Here is a 13,037-nt window from a genome sequence, read left to right as displayed (position 1 = left end):
CACATGGGCAAATATTTTGCAATTTTCAAAGCTCAAGTTGTGGATAGACCACCTATTCCCTATGAAACCAGCCTTCCTTCCGTGGATAGGTGGTAATTCCTTGATTACAATTTAGTTACAGCAATAACATTTATTACAAAACTGAGAAATGCAAGTTAACTCTCAATCTTGGACAATGGACACCTTGTTGGCCCCAAAACTGGCACCCCTTTCGGTATTTCTTTAACTTCATTGAAGAAGAAGTTGATGTACAATGGGATTTTCCCAATCCCTTTCGATACTCCAACTCCCCCTGCTTTCCAAAATGACCGGCAAGTCTTCGATTTGAGTTGCCCTTTGATTCCAACAGCCAATTGGCCTTCACCCACTTTGACGGAGATGGAAAATGCCCCAAATCCCTCCACTTGAATTTGACTGAAAACAGCTTCAACCCTCTTGAATCCAAGACTTGGAGCTTCCAATTTCCGGAAAGCTTCTCGAGGCTACTGCTAGACCCTAATTTCTGCTGCAAATTAAGGTTTACAACAAAGAAATCTAAAATTTCTAAGCCTCTGGTGATCTCAATGCTGTAATCTTCGGAGCAAGGCTATAGAAAGGTTGGGAGGTGAGAGAGAATACTGAGGAGACAGATAATTCAAACTTTCTTCACGAAGAACTAAAGAAATCAATCATTTACTGCCGTTACCCTGTCTCAACAGCCTATAAATACTGTCGCTTGTTGTTGGGAACCCTTGCCCTGTTGTCGCCTAAAATAAATGCTGCCACCAACAGCCCAGATGCTATCGCGTGCAGTTTGAGGGTCCTTAGGAGCTGCTGCCTCCTGCAAGCTACTCTTTCCTATTGGAAAATGGAGGAAAAACAATCCCAATCAGCTCCAACAACTCCACACAATTCACAATAGTAGAATGGTCACGTTTTCCTCTTCTTTAGCCTCTCACCAACCTTCATGGGCAATTTTTTCAAACAACAACCTTCCCAAATGGTTTTTCCAACAATATCCATAATTAGAAATTAATTTTTACTCTTTAAATACTAAAAATTAATCTAATAATTATTTTGGTGCCCAAAAAAATAATATGACTTGCCAATAATTAAATTGGCTAAGCAACTTCCATTCTCGAGTATCTATGTGACATCTTTGACCATCAGATTGGCGTTAGTAACCATTAAACGCCACTTATCTAGTGTCACTAACTAACACTTATGGCCAAATGAATAACCTAGGCCAACAAACATAGTAGCAATGGAACGGGAACGCAAACGCAAACGGGAACGCAAATGCGAACGCAAGGTCCTAAGGAAATATGAACGAAGCCTCAAGGGGAATGGGAACGTAAGGAAAACGACTTGTACTATATATATGATTTACATATTTTAAACAATTCATTTATATATTTCATAAAAGCTCTTTGAAAAACACATGCACAATTTACAAAACATGATAGTCTTTTTCATTGATAAATGGATGGTTACATTGAAATGACACATAACTTATAAGATCCAAAATAGATGATAATCTAGGATTATGGTATAGTTGACAAAATATAGCAACTTGGAATTTGAAAGTCTCTCAAAGTAATCATTGGATCATACACGGCTGCCACTAGTAGCAAGACTATCCAAAAGACTATCATCCACATTGTCTAAGAAAGCCATATCATCATCAAAATCAGCATTTGCAAGTTCCAAAGCATCTTGATCATCGACCATATATGTAAGCATAGATGTCTCCCCATCCTCATCATCAAAGGACTCTTCTTCATCAAGAGCTATAAAATTTTCTGCCTTGACAGAAGCCACATCTGCAAGCAAGCGCAAGTTTGCACTGACAAATATCAAGCCATTCACTTGTTTTGTCCCAAACCTATTCCGCTTTTTAGATACAACATGCCCAAATACACTCCATAGTTGCTCAATGGGAGAGGAGCTTGCACCTTGAGACAAAATCCGCACTGCCAATGTTTGAAGCTCAGGTGTATGTGCCCCATAATCTTCCCACCATAAGGCAACGCCAATCTTAAACCGATCTAGTTGTGCATTAGCTAACCCAAACCTTCCTAACTTGTTTCTATAAAAACCAAGCTAATCTTTCACCAATCTTCTCTTAGTATCAATGGGAACCAACCTAGAAAGCACTATGTCCCAACCCTGCATTACCTCTTCATCCTTCTCTTGACCACACCCTTGGAACTCTAGATCTAATACATATGCTACTGCATGCATAGGTGAGTGATAAGCATTCCATCTTGCCTCACATAAATCTTGGACTTCTTTATACTTTGCATCATCCAAACCAAGCTATCCTAGCTTCTCAATCATGCGATCTCCCCCCTCATAGACCTTTCCAATGCATGGCTCTCGTCCATCTGCAATTTGCATCAAGCGCATGATTGGTTTCATGACAATATTGATACTTTTCAATTTATTCCAAAATGCATGATCTTGTATGATATTCTCCACTGCTGTACCAGCCCTTGATCTAGAAGTAGCCCATCCCATCCACTCATTACTTACCACCAATTGCTTCAGGGGTAAGCTTACCTTCTCGAGTCTCTTTGTCATAAGAAAGTTATAGCCAAAGCGCGTCTCAGAGTACTTTAAGAGATCTTTTTTAGGTGATCTGCTATAGAGCTCACTACAAATGAACTGATGGCTTTGGATGAAACTGATTATATCCTTATCCTTTTGGATGAAGGAATCAATCCATGACAAGCTACCAATGTCTTTCAACAAATTGCTCAAACAATGAGCAAACGGGCTGAATGTGATGTGCGGATCTCTCTCCTTAAATCTCATACCTGCTGCCCTATTTGTTGCCACACCATCAGCGAGAAACTGGATTACATTTTCAGCCCCAACTTTTTCAACACCTTCCGCCCATTCCTCCACAAGCTGATCTGCACTTTTTCCTGTACTTAAGGCATCATGTGAGGAAATGAATTGCATCTTTCCTCAGGAATAAGCAACCATCCCATGGATGGACTATTTTCAAGTATCACTCTACCCATCTGCTCTCAAAGAGACACCATTCTTTACCCAACTTTCTTGCACAATTGCCAAAGCACATTCAATTGCATCCTTTTCCTTTTGCAACAAAGTGGTACGCACTATCTCATATGATGGAGGCTTATAGGTTGGACCATACTTGGCAATCTTGAACCATCTCAAGGAAGTAGGAAGATCTTATAACATTAAATGCAACATGATCATGGTAGAAAAACCTTGCCACAATTGCATCCACCTTGTCCTTTTTATGAGGATCCCAAGCTGTTCCCAAGGTTTGTTGCTTGCTGCATTTTCCATGATGGGATTGTGAGGATGCAAAAGTTCCAAGTCCTCCATGCATGGCTCCATCACCCATGACTATATCATCAGCTTGTCCACTAAAAAAAGATGCATCAATTGCTTGTTTTTTCCTTGCGTATGCTTTGTCTTCTTCACTTGCGTACTTTGCCAAGAGCTGCCTTTGCATTTCGGAATTTATTTGGGCTCTGATGTCAACATGACATAAGTGTTGCTTCACACGATTGAATCCTCCTGTTTTCAATTGCTCACACCTTTTGCATTTCCATTTCTTTGCACCTCCCTTTGATGCATAATGGTCCACTTTCTCAACCTCATCCCATCAACTAGGCTGAGATCGCTTATTGCCCGAACGCTTTGATCCCGAGGAAGCCATGACTTCTACAAATTCAGGAATCAAAAGGATTAGTCAACCCTCCATGAGACTCGGCCTGTTTTAAGAGAGAGAAAGGGACTACTGTGAAAACAGAGTTGTTTTAGAGAGAGAGACAGAGAGAGAGCTGTAATTAGTAAAAGAAAAGACTGATAGCTATAAACAATAACATCTAAGGCTCTAAGCTTGTTTTGAGAGAGAGAGAGAGAGAGAGCTGTAAAAACAAAGCTAAGATAGAGAGAGAGAGAGAGATGTAATTATTCTGAAATGGAAGGGAGAGAGGGAGAGAGAGAGAGAGCTATAATTATTATGAAATGGAAGGGGGAGAGAGAGAGAGAGGGAGGAGACTACAGTCCAACAGGCAGTTTTCTCTTACCTAGAGGTTGAAACGAATGCATGCTAGTCACATCACACAATGCACTGCTCCCGACAGTGCGATAGTTTACACACCAATCGCCACAATTCGGACACCTCGTGGGTCACTTTCGGTAGTCCCAACAATACCGTCACTTTTTTAATGTTCCCTTTTGGGGAATGGCAACATCCACATTCCCCTTCACATTCCCCCACCCGTTTCCCCCTTCACAATCCTTCCCCACAGCATTCCCCCACATTTCCCTCCACATTCCCCACGTTCCCCCAGTCATTCTCTCTTCACAGGCGTTCCCTTGCAACGTTTCCCTGTTCCTTTGGCATTTTTTTGGTATGGAACACATTCCCACGTTCTCAAGGGGATGGAACAACGTTCCCTTACTACTATGCCAACAACTGCACCAGATACCACCAAGTACCTGTGCAGCATAACTTATAGCAACTTTTGCCTTTGACATCCCGTGATTTCCTAGAGTCTCGAGCTCGTAAATTTACTCTAACCCTAGTTACACCTCACATGTGCAACATTTACTTAACCATGTGATTAAAAATTAATCTACATGTTAAGAGAGGTTTCAAAAATACATGTCCTCATAACACCCTAAGTGTTCAAAATTTATGTTGGAGAAACTGTCACTTAAGTTTGTGCTTTTTTTTCACACTTAGCAAATCTAAAAGACCAACTATTCTACTTGTGGCCAAGCACAATTTTTTGGTTGGCAGCAACTAGCAAGCATGCAAAGTAAACCAATACTTGACAGTATAATATGCCAACAAATATCCACCATGTAACTTGAATACATCCAAAATGCATCCATTCTTGCATGTTACTCCTTTTGAATGTGTATCTCAAACATAGCAGAACATAGAGCAGTTCACACCCAAGTGTGACACTGAGCAGCTAAGCTTGTCATGCATAGTCACAATGCAATGGCCCATGGGAATGGGGAGCACAACTTGTGGAGCGAGAATAAACTTCAAGAAAAACAGAACGAGAACAAGAATGCCACGTCATTAATATATGTAGAATACTTGACTCCCAAATATTGAAGCACAAAAACATAAACATAAAATGTAAAATAACTAAAGCATCTACTATATATTGGAGAAACTAAATTTGTTTTGTTAATATGTTTAACTAAAGTTTTTTATATTAGAACATTTTAATTTTTACAAAAAAAATTATATGTTAAGTAAAGTTTTTTATATTAAAATATTTTAAATGTTACATTTTTAGACCAAGATCAATATTTTATTATTTTTGACATTTTAACTAATATGCTTAAACTAAAACGTTTTAAATTTCCAATTTTAAGCTAAAATGCTTTTTATGTTTTTAAGTAAATGTTTGCTTATATCAACATTTTTAAGTTAAAATGTTTTTATGTCCTTAAGTGAAGGTTTAATTATTAAAACACTTTCTATGTTTTAATAAAACAGCTTTGATTAAACGTTTTAGATTTCACTTTTTAACTAAAACGTTTTTAATCAAACATGTTAAATTTTACATTTTTGTTTTAACTAATACATCGCTAATCAAAACGTTTTAATGTTATGCTTAAGCTAAAATGTTCCAATTATACATTTTCAATGCTTTAAAATGTTCTGCTTAAGCTAAAATGTTTCAATTAAACATTTGCAATGTTTTTAACTAACATGTTTCCAATTAAAATGTATTAATGTCACCTGTCAAATTATCCTACTCCTAGCTTTTCATATTTGTGGCTTGACTAATCCAATTTGAAGATGAGAAGGCCAAAAAAAGAATATCCACCTAGTTGCTTCAAATGTTTCTTTTGTCCACATGTCAACATGTTTTGTTTCGTCATGTTTCTAAGTTCCCAACATTATGGATACCGTGTTCCAACGTTCCATTTCCCCCTCCAGCATCTACAGTAATGGCCTTGGTAGAGTGTGATCCATTGGCTCCTATCTTTTTGAGTCGCTTATCATGCTCCAAGAGAAGCAAAGCTAACTCCTCCAAAAGAAGAGTCCTATGTGCCTTGGAGGTAAAGACAACTAGTATAGAGGATATTATACTTAGGAGATGGTAACTAGGTAAGAAGAACCATTATTGCCATATCCTTTGAATATATCGTCCGCCTTCTAATAATAAGAGAGAAGAGAGCTTTGTTCACACCTCCAATCTCATCTGCAACCTATATACATGAACAAGGACAACATCTTGTAGACTCACAAAAAGAAAGAACCTAGCCCGAGAATTGAGCCGATCCCATTGAGCTACTTAGGCCATAGTAGAACCACTAGCAGTTCTCCACATGTCCAAGAATAGGAGTAGTAATAAAATCCTAAAGATCAATGGTATCGAGAATGCATTCCGCTTTGCATGATCATAGGGAGTAGTTTGACCGGTCACATTAATCTTCTTTGGGTAAGGAAGGAAAAACTGGCCATCATGGCAATATGAGGGACAGAAGGGCAGGCCCTATGGGAAACATGTAAAGAAACAAAAGGAGAAAGTCACTCAGACCTTCGAGACCTATCAAAATGATGTTCCCTTTCAAAAGGGGACTCTTATCTTTGTTCCTCATATTGCTCTTCATGAAATTTGAACCAAGGGGAACGCCTATCTTCAAAGAAAAATATGGTTTCAACATCAGAGTCATCAAACGAATTGAACTATTCGTAGTTGATCTCAATCATAGACCTGCAATCACACTAGAAAATTTGTGTTTTGGTGTTGGGATGCCCGAACAGAGGGAATATCTCTTAGCAGATATGTTAGCTCATGTGTGAGTCTGTGCATGCAAAGGCTGGGCACATTATTTAGGATATTTTAGGCATTTTTAATGGTCTTTACTTTGGTTATATTGAGCATGCTAGCCAACCTAATCATATTGAGGACATATTTTTGTCCTATATATTCAAGCTCCTCCTCACTCAATAAGTCATCTGCCATCACACGTGGAGACTCCATGGAGAGAGGAGTTGTTGCCGGTGCCCATACAACTAGTGACTCACTATTGTATGCGACTGTCTCGTGTTGGATATATGGATTCCATTTCCTGAGCATACATCTAAGTTCTTATATGTATTGTGTTCTTCAGTGTTTTTTCTTTCCCTTTCTCTTTTGTCTTGTGTTTCAACAATTTATTACAACATATGTTTATGCTTCCATTGCTGCTCCACTTCTGACAAGATCGCCTACACCCTACAAAGGAAGATCATAGATATCTCGCATGCTTTGTAGAAGGCATGAAAAATGTAGCAAGATCACGTTCTTCACGACCAATCTGCTCCAAATAGCAACCTAGATGTAGTCTCCTCTCGTGAAGGTCTCTACATCCCCACTTAGGCAATGATACCATGTGTAAGTGCAACGGAAGAGAGAGACAAACACAGAGAGAAGAGAGAGATAGCAAGAGAGAAGAGAACGAAGTGATAATCTGCACTGAATCTGAATGGAATGTTGAATACAAAGGCAGACTAATCAGTCCTTGCACAAGCCCAAGGCATCATTGAGAGCCAGATCAGGATGATGACGATCGTTGCACTAGAGGCAGAGAATGTCATAGACAGAGTGTGCTCAACTTGCAGAAGAAGATGAATAACCGGCTTGCTATATATAGCAGAAAATGACCAAAACTAGCTGACATGAAAATGGCCAAAAATATGATGCAATCCGCCAGCATAAAACTGGCTGACCAGCCTGCAATGAATGTGAAAATGCTAGCGAAAACCTCTATGTAGGCCCCCTACTACCTAGCCATGAAAAGAGGTTGCATGGCCACTGGAAAGGCTGGAAATTGGTCACTGACAATATGAACAGACCCGACACTCATTGAAAAAGAAATGCACACAGCTAGATTGGGCTAGAGCTCCTCTATCTCCATCAAACTCTGACAGAGCTCACGACAAAGAGATGATAGACTATCAAAATACAAGCTAACATACCCATCCAAGGATGAAAACTCCTTGCACTATGTAAGCATGTCTCCCTTTTACCTTCCCAAAGGAGTGGTCATCTTGGATCCACCATGTTTGTAGCACATTATCATTGTGGCACTCTACTATGGCAGATATTATCTCAGCTATATCTCTTCACCCTAGCCTTGCCTTATATTGACGCTATTTATGGAGGATGTTTAATTTTCCCCTCTTACTATCATTAATATCCATCCCCAAAAAAAAAGGTAAGACCCTTTAAATAGGGCTATCCCAAAAGGAAAATATACATCACCTCTATAGTCTTTGTAGGTCCTTGGGCAACCAAGGTGTACCACAAAGCAATGTTTCCCATCATCAGAGACCAGCATTTTCTTCAGCAAAGTATATCGTAGGTTTTGCATTAATCCTGTTTTCTTCCCATCTTATATTTCTGGAATCAACTTGCCCGCTCGTATAGCGCTCTGCTTCAAAATTTGTGAAAGTGGCGGTATATTTTCTCTGTTTGGTTTGCAGTGTATCAACGCGAGGGCCAACTGCCATATGATTCCTTTTTGGGCTTGATAGGGGGTGTTCAATGTTGAGCTACTAATAGGGTTGGCCCTCATCATAATCATCATGCACTAACCCTTAAATTAGTCTCCTCAACACAGCCTGAAAAAGGAATTAAGGCAAAATTACCAAAAATAACTGGATTATCTTGACAATAAGACAAGCACATCCCCCATCCTTTATAAAGAGGAGCCTTGTGTTTGTGCATCCTAAATCCCCTCATTCCAGCCAGCCAACCTTCAGCAGCTTCATCTCCCACTGTTGCCCACATCCCTATCAGAGGGCATTGCCAGTTCATGGAGCCTTCCTGCCCTACTGTCTCTTTGAAGACACTCTACTACTGCGTGTGCTGTTTCTACTGGCCATCCAACTAAGGCCACCTACTCCAGGCCTGAACCACATCCAGGTTTGCTGTTGCTACAAGCTGCCCAGCATCCCACCCCTCCTGCAGTAATCATCTGCATCCACAGCCCTTGCATTTGCTGTTTCAAAGGTCTTCTGGAGCTAGCACATGAGCATTTTCTAGTACAGGATGTCCCAGTCAGCCATCCAGCCTTCAGAGTATTCTAGACTGCTGATATCATCAACACCTGCTCCAGATTACAGCCAGATCTGCATTTTTGCTGCAATTATCAATCTTCATCATCTTCAAGCATCATGTACTGCAGCTCCTACATTTTGGGATCCATTTGAGTACAACACATTCTGACGCACCTTCACTTCAATCCTAGAGATATAGAGGTTCACGGACCCATTGATTTTATTATCTTCAATCTCATTCATTCATTATCATTCGGCATTTTACAAATATTGTTCTCCATGTTGTCATGCACACTATGTTTTCTGTGTTTGCTATACAATTTCTTTACACAAGCTTGCAAAGTGTTCTCTATGTGGCAAGCGTCAGCCTGTAGAGGAGAGTGCAACAATCAAGTGGAAGTCTCCAAGACTCACACAGCCTGCAGTCCAAAATGCAAGTGCTTGGACATGAAACACAGATGGTAAGTCCAGGATGACAGCTGGAAAAAGGGCCACAACAACCAGTGAAGAAGCAGAAGCAACCTGATGGTGGGCGGCAGCGTGACTGAGGTGGATAGCAGCTGTAGGTGTTGGTTGGTAGTCCTTCAAGGCAGGGGCAGGAGCCGCTGAAGAGGAAGGTGATGAAGGATGATAATGATAATGATGACAATGAAGGTGATGGAGAGCTAGCACAGAAAGTGAGGAAATGTGATTATCAGAGTGAATGAAGGAATGCCCACAACATCCTTTTATGGGAGAACTTTGGGCATTTGTCCTACCACCATATAGAATATCTTTTGAGACAGACTAGGGTCGTCTACATTTTCTAGATAGCTCACATAAAACAAAGCTAGACCTAAAGGAGGAGACAATGTTACCCCATGCCAAGTAACTGTCCACTTAAGAGTCTAGATACCCCTCATAACACAAATCTGGACCTAAAGGAGAACTTTGAACGAACAAAATTTCACCACACCAAGCAAGTATCATCTCTCTATCTACACTTGACAAGAGCTGCTCTTTCCGACATGGTTTGTGGCATGTGCTAGTGGACAGTCCAATACACAGCACTAGCATTCCAATACACACTATATTTGGGAGTCCAAAGTAATGCCTAGATTAGTAATACACAGGATGACCTCATGCTCCTTTGTAAGCCATCAGCCACACAAACAAGTTCACCTTTCAGAACCTGAAGCTGTCACAGTATCTAAACAAAAACTATGTAAGAAATCTAAACACATCCAATATTCAGCCATATAAATTCTCCTACCTAGGTTAGCTGAACAATGGTATGCCAGGTGACCTCCATAAAGAATGTGCCAAAGCCTCTCCTAAGTCCCACTGGAGGGTGGGCTGCTTTCTTCACCAGTTGATCCCTCTTCAGCTTCATTTGGAGACAATTTGAACATGAAGTGAGTTCCAAGAGGTGATCAACGCCTCCTCAGAATTGTAATTAATAAGCCCATGAAGTGCAAGTAGAACTTGGCCGAACTTCCAGTGAAGAAGTAGAAGATTGGGTGTTTAAATGCCATCTTCAGCAGCCACATATTTCTGCACAGTGGAATACAGGCAGAAGATGTGGATGAAGGAGTAGATTATTGGGTGTTTTGAAGCCACAGTATTTCTCTAGAGTACTGGCCCAGACTACTACTGTTTTGTGCATTCCAGTGTATATAAACACACTTGCAGACCTTACATATGCAATGAAGAGTGATTCCTACAGCTCTGTCTCCCATCTTACTTGTAACCATTTGAGTTTGGTTTCATGCTGATTCTGCCTTCTTTTTCCTGTTTTATTGCAAAAGCTTTCTCACATTTTGCAGCCCAAACTCATCTCGACGTCTGTGTTCATGATAGTTGTGCCTTTCTTAAGTGCTAGTTGTGCCTTTTCTTTTGTATTGCAAAAGCTTTCTCACGTTAAGTCACGGACGTCTCAAGTTCAACACGCCCTATGTGTATCAGGTTGATAGCCTTTTTAAAAAAGTCTGTAGTTCACATTCACCGATATAGCCACTCTGTCATGGTTGTCTCAAGTTCAACGCACCCTATGTGTATCAGCCTGATAATCTTTTCAAAAAGTCCATAGTTCACATTTGTCACCAATATAGCCAACAAACAAAATCTTGCAAGAAGCGGTGCTAAGACATCTAAGCTACCTGCAGACATCCTCTAGATGCTACTGCCAGTTGCATCCTCGTGAAGGTGATGCTAAAGTGCACATGTTCCCCCCCCCCCCCCCCCCAAAAACCAAAAAACACAACAAAAAAAACAAAGGAAAAACTCTCTCCTCTCATAGCCTCCCTATAAAATCTAATAATTTCTTGCAATCCCAAATTCAGGTCCCACCCCACCTCTCCAAACCTGAACTCCAAAATCTGCCATATGATGCCATCTGCCTCAAAGAGCATCTTATATCTTGGTGCTACCTTCTCCTTTCTTGAGCTTCTAGGAGCACCACCGTAATATCCCCACCATCGCTTATCTCCATAGAAAAAGTTGGCCTTGCCCCTCCCACTCTTCTATTAGAAGAAGAGAAGGAAGTGCTCCCTTGGAGTCCCCACAAATGTCACGGATCCAGGCCTCCCATTTAGAACATCAACTCCTTCCCTTTCTTGGAGCCACCTATGTCCTTTCCTAACTCAATCATATTACAGTTCCCTCAACGCATTGATTAACTGCGTACAAGAAGTGTTAGCTAATCTACCTTCCTGAGTACCCATTTAGGGCATAAAAGAAGGTTGAACCAAAGTCTGTTCGAATTTTGACCGACACTTATCTGGGCATAAGATGCCTGACAGCCGTTTCTCAAAGCCTAAGGACAGATATCATAATCCATCCTGTGGACTTTGAGGTGTAAAATTGATAGCACACCTACCCTAAAATCAACTTCCCCACTGCCGAGTACAACCTTGTAAGATGAGAACTCCTGAAGAAGGAAGGCAGTGAGTCTGCCTAACAAGGCTCTCTCTATCTGCGAATGCTCTCTCTATCTAAGAGGCTCTCTCTATCTGAGAAAGCTCTCTCTATTTGAGCCTTCTCTCTATATATGAGGAGGCTCTCTCTATCTGAGAAGGCTCTCTCCATTTGAGCACGCTATCTCTATCTGAGGAGGCCTTGGTGACAACTTGAATGGCCCAAATTTGCCTGAAGACAAGCAACAAACAAAGCCTGAAATCCTATACAAAAAATGGTCTATGAGCTTTTACAGTTCAAAAAGTTTCCACAAATCAAGATCAGGAACATGGTAAACAAGATAAAGGAGCTAAACAAAAGGTTCACAACAACAGGCATTGAGATACCTTACCATGCAAACTATAAATGCCCACTAGAAGGCCTAAACCTGATGAGATCTGTAAACTCAGATCCAACTGTAAATTAGAAAAATGAGTGCAATAGGCACTCTGTATACCTGTTGTTGGAAATGGAGTTTATGTGATAGTCATGAGCATGGGCATAGATTCTCCTACACCTAGCTACATGCGTCACCTCATTGCTGATAACCTGCATCCAATATAAATTACAATAAAGCCAGTAAGCTTGAGCACATTCAGCATGTGACAGGTTTTAAGACTTGGCTACTTAAAAACAATAACTGATTAACAGAACGCTTGCTAAAACAACCATGAATTGTAATAACCCTTGAGTGAATACAACTACCGTGGGCAGATGAAGTGATGGAATCCCCTCTGCTGGAAAGACATAGTCATTATATAAAAAATCACTGGGCCACTGAGATGAGCTCCCATTCAATGCATGTGATGCAGATCTGATAAGAGGGCTTCCCCCTACTATAGATCCATTACCCATAGGAACTGAAGGCTCCACATTCATTTCTGTCACTTTTTTAACCTTCTTCTCTGAAATCTGCAAGTTACAAATCACTTTTTTGTTACCCCAGTTATGTATGCATATATCATGTCAACCAAACTTTTTGGATTGCGTCACAGAGACGCCAGTAAACTTTCTTTTCACATGTAAGCAATGAAACTGTTGAGCACATTCCAAAAGT

The 13,037-nt window shown here is 40.5% G+C and overlaps 1 pseudogene; it reads right to left on the bottom strand.

Annotated features, from left to right (window-relative positions):
* Nucleotides 1-1,587: 1,587 nt before the first annotated feature.
* On the bottom strand, nt 1,588-3,679 carry LOC148007973 (uncharacterized; annotated as a pseudogene).
* Nucleotides 3,680-13,037: the final 9,358 nt, after the last annotated feature.

Source organism: Lygodium microphyllum, unplaced genomic scaffold (genome assembly GCF_053477565.2).
Source record: "Lygodium microphyllum isolate KBCC unplaced genomic scaffold, Lygodium_microphyllum_v1.1.10 scaffold_908, whole genome shotgun sequence".
NCBI classification, from domain to species: Eukaryota; Viridiplantae; Streptophyta; class Polypodiopsida; order Schizaeales; family Lygodiaceae; genus Lygodium; species Lygodium microphyllum.
Note: the sequence above shows the minus strand (reverse complement) of the source record. Positions and strands in the feature narration are given on the sequence as shown.